The sequence below is a fragment of the Microcebus murinus genome, chromosome 4, assembly GCF_040939455.1.
Source record: "Microcebus murinus isolate Inina chromosome 4, M.murinus_Inina_mat1.0, whole genome shotgun sequence".
NCBI classification, from domain to species: Eukaryota; Metazoa; Chordata; class Mammalia; order Primates; family Cheirogaleidae; genus Microcebus; species Microcebus murinus.
Window position 1 is genome coordinate 70832054 of NC_134107.1, and position 12639 is coordinate 70844692.

Here is a 12639-nt window from a genome sequence, read left to right on the forward strand (position 1 = left end):
TTAATCTATGACAGCCGAGTAATCCTTAACTTTAGTTGAATAAAGTAAGCTTCCTAAATCCAGCTTCATTGTAGATTCCAACATCTATGTTATCTTCTGTCATTTGTCCTTTAATGCTTTCCTTTAGGTTACGATGGCTATATAAATGGCATCTTAAATTCTGGGTCTTTGTTGTATGTTTTCTCAAGAGACGTTTTCCCATTCACATAGCTCTTTCCATTTATTGTGGCTTTCTAGGCAAAGAAAGCTCCAGATGGATCTGCCTGAATAAATATGGCTGTCCCTCATTCCAACCACAAATAAGCAAGGAAACTCCAAATGGGCAAACACCACCTGACTGGGTGTATTTTTGCATTTGAGAAGTTAATTTCTGTACCAGCAGAGCAGTGGGAATGGGTTCTTAGTAAACTAGACAGCATTGCTGAGCTAGTTTTTGAGCTCTCTGGACAAGCACTCTGTAATCTGGGGCCTTGCCACTGTATACCAAACCTATGTGCTTGGCAGTTGGTTCCATTTGGTGTACACTTTGCTCACTGTCAGATTGGATTTCTGCTTTTTCAGTTGCTAATACCACACCATTTGCAGCTTTAATTCCCAGTGAAGAGGCTCCTCCAGCTACAGCGAGCAAAGCATAGTCAGTATGGGAAGGTTTACCAGATAGGCTGAATGTGGTCAATGAAAAGCTGTAACCATGCTCTGCATCTTTACCCAGAGAGCCCTTTGCTGATCTTTTATCTCTGTCTTGCTTAACTGCAGCAGTTTGCCAGTACCTCCCATAAAGCACATTTCATTTGATTCTGATTAGCTGTGTATCACCTGTTGCTCTTTTAGATTGTGGTATATGTTTGAAGAGTTAAGACCATAGTTTATCCTCCATCTCAGTGCCTGTGTCAGGCCTTTATAGGGGAGTAAAGTTAGGTTGGGAGGTGGTGTTCTCAGCAGCTGCCTCTTGAATGCTTGCTGACTCTATGGAATCTGCAGACCAAAAAATCCACCCTTAGCTGTCCCTGTAAAAGTCTGGAAAATATTATCCTTACAAATGATTTTGTAAATACTCCAGGAAATTGGCTCCTACTACTATCCCAGCAGCTACTGGAGCCAGTTTGGCTTCAGGTCTTAGACAAATGATTTGTCATCTGTTTCATTTGTTTGTTTTTTTCCTGACAGAACTGGAATTCTGGATTGTTCCCCACTTAAAAACTGCCAAATCCAAACCAGAAGTAGACAGGGCAGAATGCATGGCTATCCCTTTCCACTTAGTTTCACATAGCAAAAAAATCACAGGCAGTTTGCCCAGAATTACATTTTGTGTCTGGCTTTTCAGTAGTATGTTATGATAAAAAAATTTTTTTCTATAATAGGTAGGATCTTAGATATTAGAGGGAAACGGCTGCTTGCTGATTGCTTTTATCAATATAGGCAGACTTCTAATAAATAGTTTCTTCTGATATTTTATTTTTAGGAGAAAGAAGAAAAAATCTAAGAGGTATATATCTGATATAGAGTAAATAGATTGTTTATGTCACATTCAATCCTCACACCCTATGAGGCAGGTGTTATTAGTTCCATTGTAGTATTAGGGAACTGGAAATCAAAGAAGCTAGTAATTTACCCAAGGAGACAATACTGAAATTTGAACTCAAATCTCTAAGAGTTGAAAGTTTAAGTTGAAGTAGCACCTTTACTCTCTTCCCTTAAAACTAATCATATAGCATTGAAATAAAAAACTTGCCTCCAAAAATGGTTTTGATGTTTACTTTCAGCCTAGATAAAAGAACAGGAACTAGATTTATCTTCTTACCTGAAATATCTGACAATATATATGAAACATTAGTTTAAGGCACTGGTCATTAAACAGTGAAGGGCAGTAATCCTGAAAGAAGGAACACAAATGAAATGAGTCCTGTGATTGCCCTAGCTGATGCCTGGAAAGAGAGATTCCAGATTGCAGCTCAGGGAGAAAGAGCTAATGCAGAGCCCAGAGATTTCCCTAATTTGAAACAGAACTGGGAGTCCAGAGAGGCCAAAATGGGTGCAGTTCACAGGGCAGAGTATAAAAGAGGAGAGATCTAAAGAGGTTCCCCCTTGAGACTTAAGCTGAGTACTTAGTGCATACATGGGGAAATTACTAAGTCTGCACAAAGAAGCACCTGAAAGGAGCAGAGGGAGGAATCTCTGAAGTTCATTCAAGGTAGTGAGTAGTTTGTGTTCCTGCTACCATGGTAGAAAACTTCGTAATGCAAACAGTAGTGGATAGAGTATCATAAAAGTATAGCCTCATGAGGGAGCAAATTAACGCTAGATGAAAGGCTGATCTCACCTAGTGAAGCTTAAAAGTTAACTTCAGAAGTCTCAGTTTCCAAATACCTGTCTCTTGGAACAAAGTACAAAAGTATTTATAGGAATACAGAAATATTCAATATGCAACAACACTAAATTCAAAATGTTTGGCATCTAATAACAAATTACTAGGCATGCAAAAAGCCAGAAAATACAGTCTGGAAGAGAAGGGAAAAAAAAAGAAATAGACCCAAAGTGACACAAATAATAGAATTAATACAAAAGGATGTTACAACTATATATCATACGGTCAAGAAGGTAGAGACGTAGAAGATCTAAAAAGGACCAGAAAAATAACATGTAAGAGATGAAAAATATAGCATATTTAAAGTAAATACACTGGGTGAGAGTAACAGCAGTTTAGACAGAAAAAAAAAAGAAGAATCATAGAATTTGAAGACATAGCAATAGAAACCATTCCTAACTGTTTATAGTAAAACATGATGGAAAAAGCTTCAGTAAACTGTGGGTCATCTTTAAGCAGCCTGATATGCATATGACCAGAGTTCTCAAAGGAGATGAGGAAGGTATTGGGAGCAGGGGTACAGACAAAATGCTTGGAGACAGTATGGCCAGCAGTTGTGTTTTTGTTAAGTTTGATGAAAATTATAAACTCACAGATCCAAGAAGCTCAATAAACCCGGATGTCAAGAAACACGAAGAAAACTACATCAAGACATGTCTTAATCAAACTGCTTTAAATCAGTGATAAAAAGAAAATCTTAATAGCATCCAGGGGGAAAAAACATCCTATATACAGAGAAGCCCAAATAAAAATGACAGGAACCTTCTCATTGAAAACAGTGGAAGACAGAAGACAGTGGAACAACATCTTTAACAGAGTGAAAGCAAACAAAAAATCCTGACAACCAAGAATTCTATACATAGTGAAAATTATCTTTCAAAGAACAAAGGTAAAATAAAGACTTTTTCAAACATCCAAAAACTGAAAGAATATGCAGCCAAAAGACCCACACTGTAAGAAATGTTTTAAAATGTCAAGCATGGCCAGGCGTGGTGGCTCACGCCTGTAATCCTAGCTCTCTGGGAGGCCGAGGCGGGCGGATTGCTCGAGGTCAGGAGTTCGAAACCAGCCTGAGCAAGAGTGAGACCCTGTCTCTACTATAAATAGAAAGAAATTAATTGGCCAACTAATATATATATATAAAAAATTAGACGGGCATGGTGGCGCATGCCTGTAGTCCCAGCTACTTGGGAGGCTGAGGCAGAAGGATTGCTTGAGCCAGGAGATTGAGGTTGCTGTGAGCTAGGCTGACGCCATGGCACTCACTCTAGCCTAGGCAACAAAGCGAGACTCTGTCTCAAAAAAAAAAAAAAAAAAAAGTCAAGCATATGTAAGTAATACCAAGTGTAAAAATGGTAAACATGCAGGTAAATACACACTTTTTTGTTATTTTTATATCTCTCTAAAAGATAATCAATTGCTTAATGCAAAAATAGTAACTTCTAGTGGAGTTTATAACACATGTCAAAATAAAACAATCACACAAATTTTAGGAAATGGCAAATGGAATTATACTATTTATTATAAGGTTCTTACACTATAAAGTATAACACTATGTATGTAAAAGAAAACTGCAATAAGTTCAAGATTTATAGTGTAAACCCTAAAGTAATTCTTCTCCCCAACAAATAAAGCTATAGCTAATAAGCCTACAAAGGAGATACAATGGAATCATTAAGAACAATTCAGTTGATTGAAAAGAAAGAAGAAAAGTAGGGTTGGGGGGGCAATAACAAGGGAACAAAGGAAAAACGGGACAAAAAGAAAATAAATAGCAAGGTGATAGCTTTAAGTCTAACCATACCAATAATTACAATGATTGTTAATGATCTAAACACCCAATTAAAAGGCAAAGTTCAGATTGAATGAAAAAAGCAAGACCCAACTATATGCTAACTACTCAAAACCCACTATACTATATAGTATGCTAACTACTCAAAACCCACTAACTACTCAAAACCCAATATAAAGACACACAAGGTTTAAAGTGAAAGGATGGAGAAAGATATCATGCTAAGACTAATTTAAAAAAAAAACAACAGATTGGCTGTAGTAATGGCAAACAAAAGTAGACTTCAGAGCTGATAATATTACCAGGCTTAAGGATTAAGATAGTTGTTTATAGTAACAAAGGGATCAATTCAACAAGAGTAAATTACAATTATAAATGTATATGTGCATAATAACAAACTCAATACATGAAAAAAAGATTGCTTAGAACTGCAAGGAGAAATAGCCAATTCACAAATATAGTTGATTTTTTAATATCTTCAGTAATTGACAAAGCATGTAAACAGAAAGTAAAGCTATAGAAGACTTGAAAAACACTATCAACCATCTTGACTTAACTGACATTTATAGAGCATTCCACCAAACACCACAATATACATTTTTTTCATATACTTTCAGAACATTTCCAATAGAGACAATACTTTGGACCATCAAACAAGTCATAATAAACAAAGGATTCAAATCATACAAATTATATTCTCTGGCAAAAAAAAGAAAGAAATTAGGAATCAGTAACAAAGATATCTGGAAAATCTCTAAATATTTTGAAACTAAGCTACACACTTTTAATGACAAAATCAAACTAAATTATGAAGTACATTGACCTGAATGAAAATGATTATACAATATATTGACATTTATTAGATGCAGATTAAGCAATCTTAAAATGCTTTTAGAGGGACATTTATAACACTATATTAAAATAGAAAAAATTTTCAAATTAATGATATTAGCCTCCATCTTAAGAAAATGGAAAGAAAAGACAAACCCAAAATAAGCATAAAAGGAAGTAATAAGGATAAAATCAGTAATCAGTGAAATAAAAATGGAAAACAAACAAAAATTAACAAAACCGAACACTGGTTCTTTGAGAAAAATCAATAACATTGGTAACCCTCTAGCTAAACAGATTTTCATTTCTTTTCTTTTTTTTTTTTTAGTTTGTAAATATGATGAATTGCTTTGGTTGATTCTTACAACTGATTGATTTCTAACTCTGAATTCCTGAGATAAACCCACTGGGTCATCATGTGTTGTGTTTTTTTATTTTTGTTAAATTTGATTTGTTAAAATTTTAAGAATTGTTTTTCTTTATGGACAGGATGGGTATTGGGCTTTAGTTTTCTTTTCTTGTAATTTCCTTGCCTGGTTTTGGCATCAGAAAAGTGCTGGCTTCATCTAATGAAATAAGAAGTTTTCCTTCCTCATTAATTTTCTGGAAGAGTATGTATAGCACTGGTGCATTTCTTCCTTAGATGTTTGGTAAAACTCATCAATGAGCCCAGCTGGGCCTAGAGATTTTTCTTGTGGGAAGGTTAGCTAAAAATTCAGTTTCTTTAATAGGTACAGTTCTATTCAGATTATCTTTTTGGATGAACTTTGTTCATCTGTATCTGTCTTAGTCCATTTTGTGATGCTACAACAAAATACCACACTGGGTAATTTTATAATAAACAGAAATTTACTGACTCATAGTTCTAGAGACTAGGAAGCCCAAGATCAAGGTGCTGACATCTGGTGGGGCTTTCTTTCTTTGTCATGCCGTGGCAGAAGGGCAAAAGAGGGTGAAACAGAGCAAGGGGCTGAATTGTTACCCACTCCCATGATAACAAACCCACTTTCACAAAAATGGGATTAATCCATTCAAAAGGGTTACACCTTCCTGACCTAAGTACCTCTTAACGGTGCCACCTCCCAAGATGTCTGCACTGAGGGGTCAAGTTTCCAACACAGGAACTGTGGGGGACACATCTAAATCATTAACAGTATCTTCCCAGGTATTTGTCCATTTCATCTAAGTTGCCAAATTTATTGGCATAAAATAGTTTGTAATAGCCTCTTTTAATTTCTTAAATGAAAATGATTATACAATATATTGACATTTATTAGATGCAGATTAAGCAATCTTAAAATGCTTTTAGAGGGACATTTATAACACTGTATTAAAATAGAAAAAATTTTCAAATTAATGATATTAGCCTCCATCTTAAGAAAATGGAAAGAAAAGACAAACCCAAAATAAGCATAAAAGGAAGTAATAAGGATAAAATCAGTAATCAGTGAAATAAAAATGGAAAACAAACAAAAATTAACAAAACCGAACACTGGTTCTTTGAGAAAAATCAATAACATTGGTAACCCTCTAGCTAAACGTGACTATCTTGTACCCTCTTGCAATCACAACTCTTGCCTCTCCCTAAGACAAACATGTAATAATCACTTTAATCACAATAATCTTGTAATAATTACTTTTGTCTTAATGGGCATTCCCCAAGAAGTAGAGGTTACATTGACTAGTAATTGAATCTTATGTAAATGGAATTACACATAATATGCTTTTTTTTGTATCTGGCTTCTTTCACTCAGCTTTAAGCTTACTATTGTGTGTGCTGCAATCTGTTTATTTTGTACAGTACTCTGAATTTACCGTGGACATGAGTTGTCCTGTCTAGGGCTATTCTAAAAATACCATTGTTAGCATTGTCATATATGGCTCTGGGTGCTTACACTTTTCTGTGGGTTACATACTTAGGAGTGGAGTTGCTAGAGTATAAAGTATGTTATATCTTCAAGTTTATTAGCTGTCAAACTTTCCAAAGTGATTATTCCAGTTTACATTACCTCTGAGTTCTGTGGTGGTCACAGCTACGTAGTCTCTCAGCTAAAGCAGCCCCAAGTTCTGGGTTCACCTTACTGGGCTTGTCTCTCCTCTGCAATCTGCCTTATTTATTTGTTTTCTCATTAGTTCTTTAATGCTTTCAAAAAGTTGTTTCTTTCATATTTTGTCCTTATTTGATGGTTTTCTTCTTTGGAGGGTTGGTCTGAATTGCCCATTCCACTATTACTGGAAGCAAAACCTCTATTATTTATGGAAACATTTATTATATGCCTACTGTCTACAGACACTACTGGGTACTAAGGGATCGTGCTCAATCTTAAAGAGTAATTACTATAGTCACTGGGGACTGTAGACTCGAGGTGTTCCCAGTGATCCAGAGTATAGGCTTTGTATCAGGATAACGTGAGATTTCTTGAACAAAGGGGTGTGGTTGCACAAAGTATAGAAAAATAGGGGGAAAATGTCATTAAAATTTACTGAGTCTTCTCTGGGTGCCAAGTGGCCTCCTGGAAACTTCACGTAGATTTATAATAAACACAAAGATCACATCTTGGTGATCTGAGACCCACAGATGTACCATTAACCTTCATATTCTATGCACCTGTTTTTTGGATTATATCCCTACTTGTATAAATTCTGGGAAAACTTGACATTTATAAGTGAGAGAAATAACTGCTACTTTTTTGGTGTAAGTGTAACTCAGCAGGTCATTTGGGAATAAAACTTGATGCATCATTTGAGAGGTCTGTCTTAATTGTACAAATGTGAGACACTAGAAACCTGGAGTATAGGTACAGGTAGGACTTTTATGACTTTGTGAAGGCCAAGGTCACTTTCTTAAGGCTTTGCTTAAATGTACATTCTCAATGAATCCTATCTTAGCATTTCAAACCTTTTTAACCTGCTCTTTTTTTTTATCCTTAACACTTAATACTTTTTAATATGCTAAACTATTGACTTACTTATGTCTATTGTTTGGCCAACTCCCCGTGCTAGAGAATAAGCTCCATAACGATGGAGATCTTTGTTTTGTTCACTGCCATTTCCCCAGTGTTTGAGAATTTCTAGAACATGGCAGGCATTTAGTAAGTGGTTACTGGACTTTCTGATTATAAGAATAATCAATTGAAAAAACAAACAATATGACCATATTTATTCCCCATACTGGTGAAGTAAACCCATATTAACCCATTGCAGAAAGTTTTGAGTTTTGGAGGGCTGTTTTAGGTACATGTTATTACTGTTCTTTCAAGGGTTCCACTCAGAAATGTTTTCAGTATTGTTTTGAATGCTTTTACACTGATACAGTGATCTTTTCTGTATGACAATAATAAGAATAAGAATTGGGGGAAGTTAGAACTGCCAAAGATAAGAGATTAAATTCTCCCCTGTGTAAGATAAGACTCCAAAGCCATTTATCCTGGAGTCACGGGACAGGAGGGCCCAGGGCTGTGCCCAGATGGGCTTCTTTGCATGGCTGGCTGCCTTCTCGTGGGAGAAACTGTGCACGTATTTTCCTGATGGCATTGGTTCTGCCGGTGCCATTCACAAGCACATCTGAGTCAGACCCTCTAGAAGTCAGAAGTAACTCCTGTTGCCCAGCCTCATGCCTGCATACTGTCACTAATGTCCATATTTTCTTTTTCATCTTTCCAAAAGAGGAAGAACACTTGTATCCTTCTTTTCCCTGTAATGCTACCGGAGTGCTGTCTCTTGATTTCTCTTAGGCCTGTTCTTCTTAACTTTTTGACATCTTACTTCCCTAAACTGTCATTAAGCAGGAAGGGGCCTGAAGCCTTTTCTAATAAGGCTTCTAGCAAGGTTAACCACTAGGGGGAAATGGCCGGATGGGAAGCCAAGCCAGAGTGTCTATTGCATGCAGCTTCTACTTGGGGGAGGGGAAGAGAAGATCCAGACCTTTGTCTTGAGGAGCTTGCGACCTCACATAGGTAACTGCTGGGCCTGCGGTACCCCTTGCTGTGTGACCTGACCTAGGTACCTCATGTCTCCATGTCCTCCTCTATACAATAATGCATAGCCCACAGGTAGCTGTGAGGATTGAATAAAGTAACTGGAGGAAGCATTTAGAACAATGCCTCATTTATGCTAAGCACTCAGTAAATGTTAGCAGTCATCATTTTCAATATACTGGTTTAGCAAACATCTAGTGGACATGGGTAAGGTTTGAGGTACTGTGCAAGGTAATTTCACATTGATTAACTTGTTTAATTTTCAAGGCAATCCTGTGAGGTAAATACTATTCTCTGAATTCAAAAGAACTGAAGCAACTTTTTCAGGACACACAGCACTGAGGGTTACAAGGTATAGGCAAGAAGAACTGGAAGGCAATGTGGACCATCAAATAAACCATATTTTAATTCCCTCATTTCTTCACGTTTCATCAAACGTGTCTCAGTTCTGTGCCAGACCTTGTGGGAGATCTATAGATGGGAGTAATATCCCTTACCTTAAATGTGTTGACAGTCTGGGAGAGACAGACTTTCCTGGTTGCTATCACTATGTAACAAGTCATCCCCAAACTTAGCACTTAAAACAACCATTTTATCATGATCACATATTTTATGGATCAGAAATTCAGAAAAAAGTCATGGTACAAGTGGATCTTCTGTGTCCCGTGATGTCTGAGGCCTCAGCTGTGGAACCGAATGCCTGGGGCTGGGGCTCCCCTCCTAAGATGGCTTATTCACTCACAGGTTTGGTGCCTGGGTGGGGATGACTTGAAGGCTCTTAGTTCAGCTGAGACTGTCAACCAGAACACATACATGTGGCTCTCTCTGGAAGCATGGGCTTCTCTCCCTGACAGCAGGGCTCAGAGAGGAAGAGTTCTAAGAGTGTGCCCCTCAAGATCAAGTGTTTCAAGAAGACCACATGGATACCTCCAGGCCTTTTCTAGAATCAGGAGTCTCATAGTGTAACTTCTGCTATATTCTATTTATTGAAGTTGTCACAAGACTGCCTGTATTCGAGGGGAGGGGAGCTAGATCCCACCTCTTGATTGGAAGATATCGAAGAATTTTCGAGTGACATTTTAAACCATGGGCATAAAATTACTGTCACACAAATACTACAGTTCAGTGTGAAAAGACCTATGAGAGATGTAAACGCAGTGTACTATTGGGAACAGCTTATAGCAGAGAGTCGGGTAGAAGGAAGATGTGCTCAGAGAGGACTTCCAAGAGGAGCAATTGGGATGAGTTTTTAAGGACTAGAAATTAGCCAGACAAAGAAAACGATGTGAATAACTGCAGGTGAAGGGCCTTCTGGGCCTGCTACCTTTATGAATTAGAGATGTTTTCCCAGAGGCCACTAGCTCCAGTTATTCATAGGTGGGTTTGGATCATAATCCTTAAAGATAAAATCCAGAATGCCATAATACTCAACATTAAAATCCCCAAAGATCAAATTCTCTAAAGTTTAAATTCCTAAAGTCTCAAATCCTGAAAGTCACAGTCACAGGATATTCGCATCATGTTAGGTGGAACCTGTTATTGTCTTATTCAGAAATTGTTTGATTTAAGGAGATGTGTATGGGTACAGTATTTCAGGTGACTGCAGTTATAAATCTGGGTGCATGCAATTACCAACCATCATGATGTGTTCGTACATTTCCCTTTGTGATCTCTTTCTTTATATGGTTTGTCTGCTCATAACTGTTTTACCCCAGAGACTGTCATTAGTATACCTAATGAGTGTTATTGCCTAGTTTATTGTGTAAAGTTGGCCTGTGAAGTGTTCTGTTTTGTTTTTATATGTTTCTCAATAAACCCTCTAAAAATGTAAATAAATATCTTTCAAATAATTTTTTTCCCAGAATGACATTTTTGGGACTTTGTCCTTTTGGGATTATGGCATTCAGGATTGTGCCTTTTGGTATTATGATCAGCCTCTTCCTAGGCAGGTCATCGTTCCTCTTTGGAACTTGAACTGTTGAGTTTCTGTCCAGGAAAACTGTTTCTGTTTATAGAGATTTATATTTGCCAATTACTTCAACACCATTTTAACCTCTAAGAGAATTTTCTAGGGAATGTAGTCTGAATTTTCATGGTATGGGAGAGGTAGGTTGTTACAATGTAATGTTGAGTTTGTGGCTTCAGAACTTTTGCTTCAGAGTTGCTTGTTGGACTCATTTCCTTTCCTCTCACACCTGCCCTTTTTTCTCTGTTTCAGCCTTGGGCGGCCTCAACATCCCTCCCTGTCACCTAGGGGAAACCTTTTACTCTTCCTCCTTTCCTACCCACTGGCCATCAAAATTCTGGAAATTCATCTGCAGTATCTTGCGTCTGCCTCTTCTATATTTGTCCTACCCACTCCCTCATCATGCTCCAGAGTGTAGGTTTCACAGGGGAAGGGGTTTTTGTATGCACAGCACCTGGCACGTAAGAGGCCTGGCAATGTCTGTTGAATGTTGGGTGGATTATCTTGTCGCTGGAATGCTGCAGCCAGTTTCTCTAACCAGTTTTCCTGCACACTTACCTCTTAAATAGATGTTTATAAAAACCAACCTTGTTATTCCTCACTTCAAACCTTTAAGTGACTTATCTTAGCCCTCAGGAGAACAGCTCAAACCCAGCATCTGGCTTACATCACAAATTATTCTTCCAGTTCTAACTGTTCCTGTATCCCCACATCTGTGCCCTGCGAAATCTGTAGCTACACGTGCTGTTTCCTGGACCCACTGTGTGCTTTCACTGGCCCATTCCTTTGCTTGGAGGGTCCTTCCCTTTGTCACTTGCTTAAACCTTGTCCATCCTTGATGATATCTTAAAAACAACTCCTGGGGTCAGTGAGTTATCACCTTCTCTGTGCTCCATAGCTTATTGAAATTTTTTTGCCACCGATGTCTTATGTTTTGGTTAATTGTAACTATCAGAGCATACGATTCCCTTGAAGGAAGGGACCATATCTTGGTAATTTTTAATCCCTTGTGCCTAGCTCAGTGTATGGCATAAAGTAGGTAATGTCCAATACATGGTGGAGAGTCTTATTTTTGGAGGTGCTACCTTTATTATTGTTGTTAATATGGTTATGAGACAGATCTGTCTGAGCAAAACGTAGAGACAGCAGAGTGCAGGCTGGCTGGAAAGATGTGTGGTCTTGGTGTGGTGCTGACATCATTACAGTCACTGTGACAGTTACCATCATGATCCCTGCTGTACAGGCTTGTTCCTGGGGTCCACTGGGTGCTAATCATGCCGGTCATGCTAGACCTGGTCACCAGGTGGCGCCCGTGCTCCACAAATGCTGGTCAGCGTGCACCCCTTGGGCTCCAGCTCCGGGTAGAGAATCTGGCTTGGTGACGCCTGCCTGGCCAGACTGGGGATGCCCCCTCTCCCAGGCAGCCTGTCTGGCCAGTAGTAGGGCTAGCAGGAAGTACTGGGGCGGCCCGAGTCTTGGACCAGATGGGGTACAAGTGAATTATCAGCTGTCTCGTTCATGGAGTCAGTGCTTCAGTGGTATATACCTAGAGTCCCAGATCTGAAAAATGTATTTTCTAGGCAGCCTCCTGTAGTCCTGCCACCTTGCACCCAACCCTGCCCTCAGATATGTCGTGCATCTGCCTGTCATTTATAACCACGCCACCGCCTGGCTTTTTCTCTAAGCAACAGATGACTTGCAAGAGATG

General features: G+C 38.4%; 1 pseudogene; it reads right to left on the reverse strand.

Moving 5' to 3' along the window:
* Window positions 1-12207, reverse strand: LOC109730726 (proteasome subunit alpha type-2 pseudogene; annotated as a pseudogene).
* Between the last annotated feature and the right edge of the window lie 432 nt (window positions 12208-12639).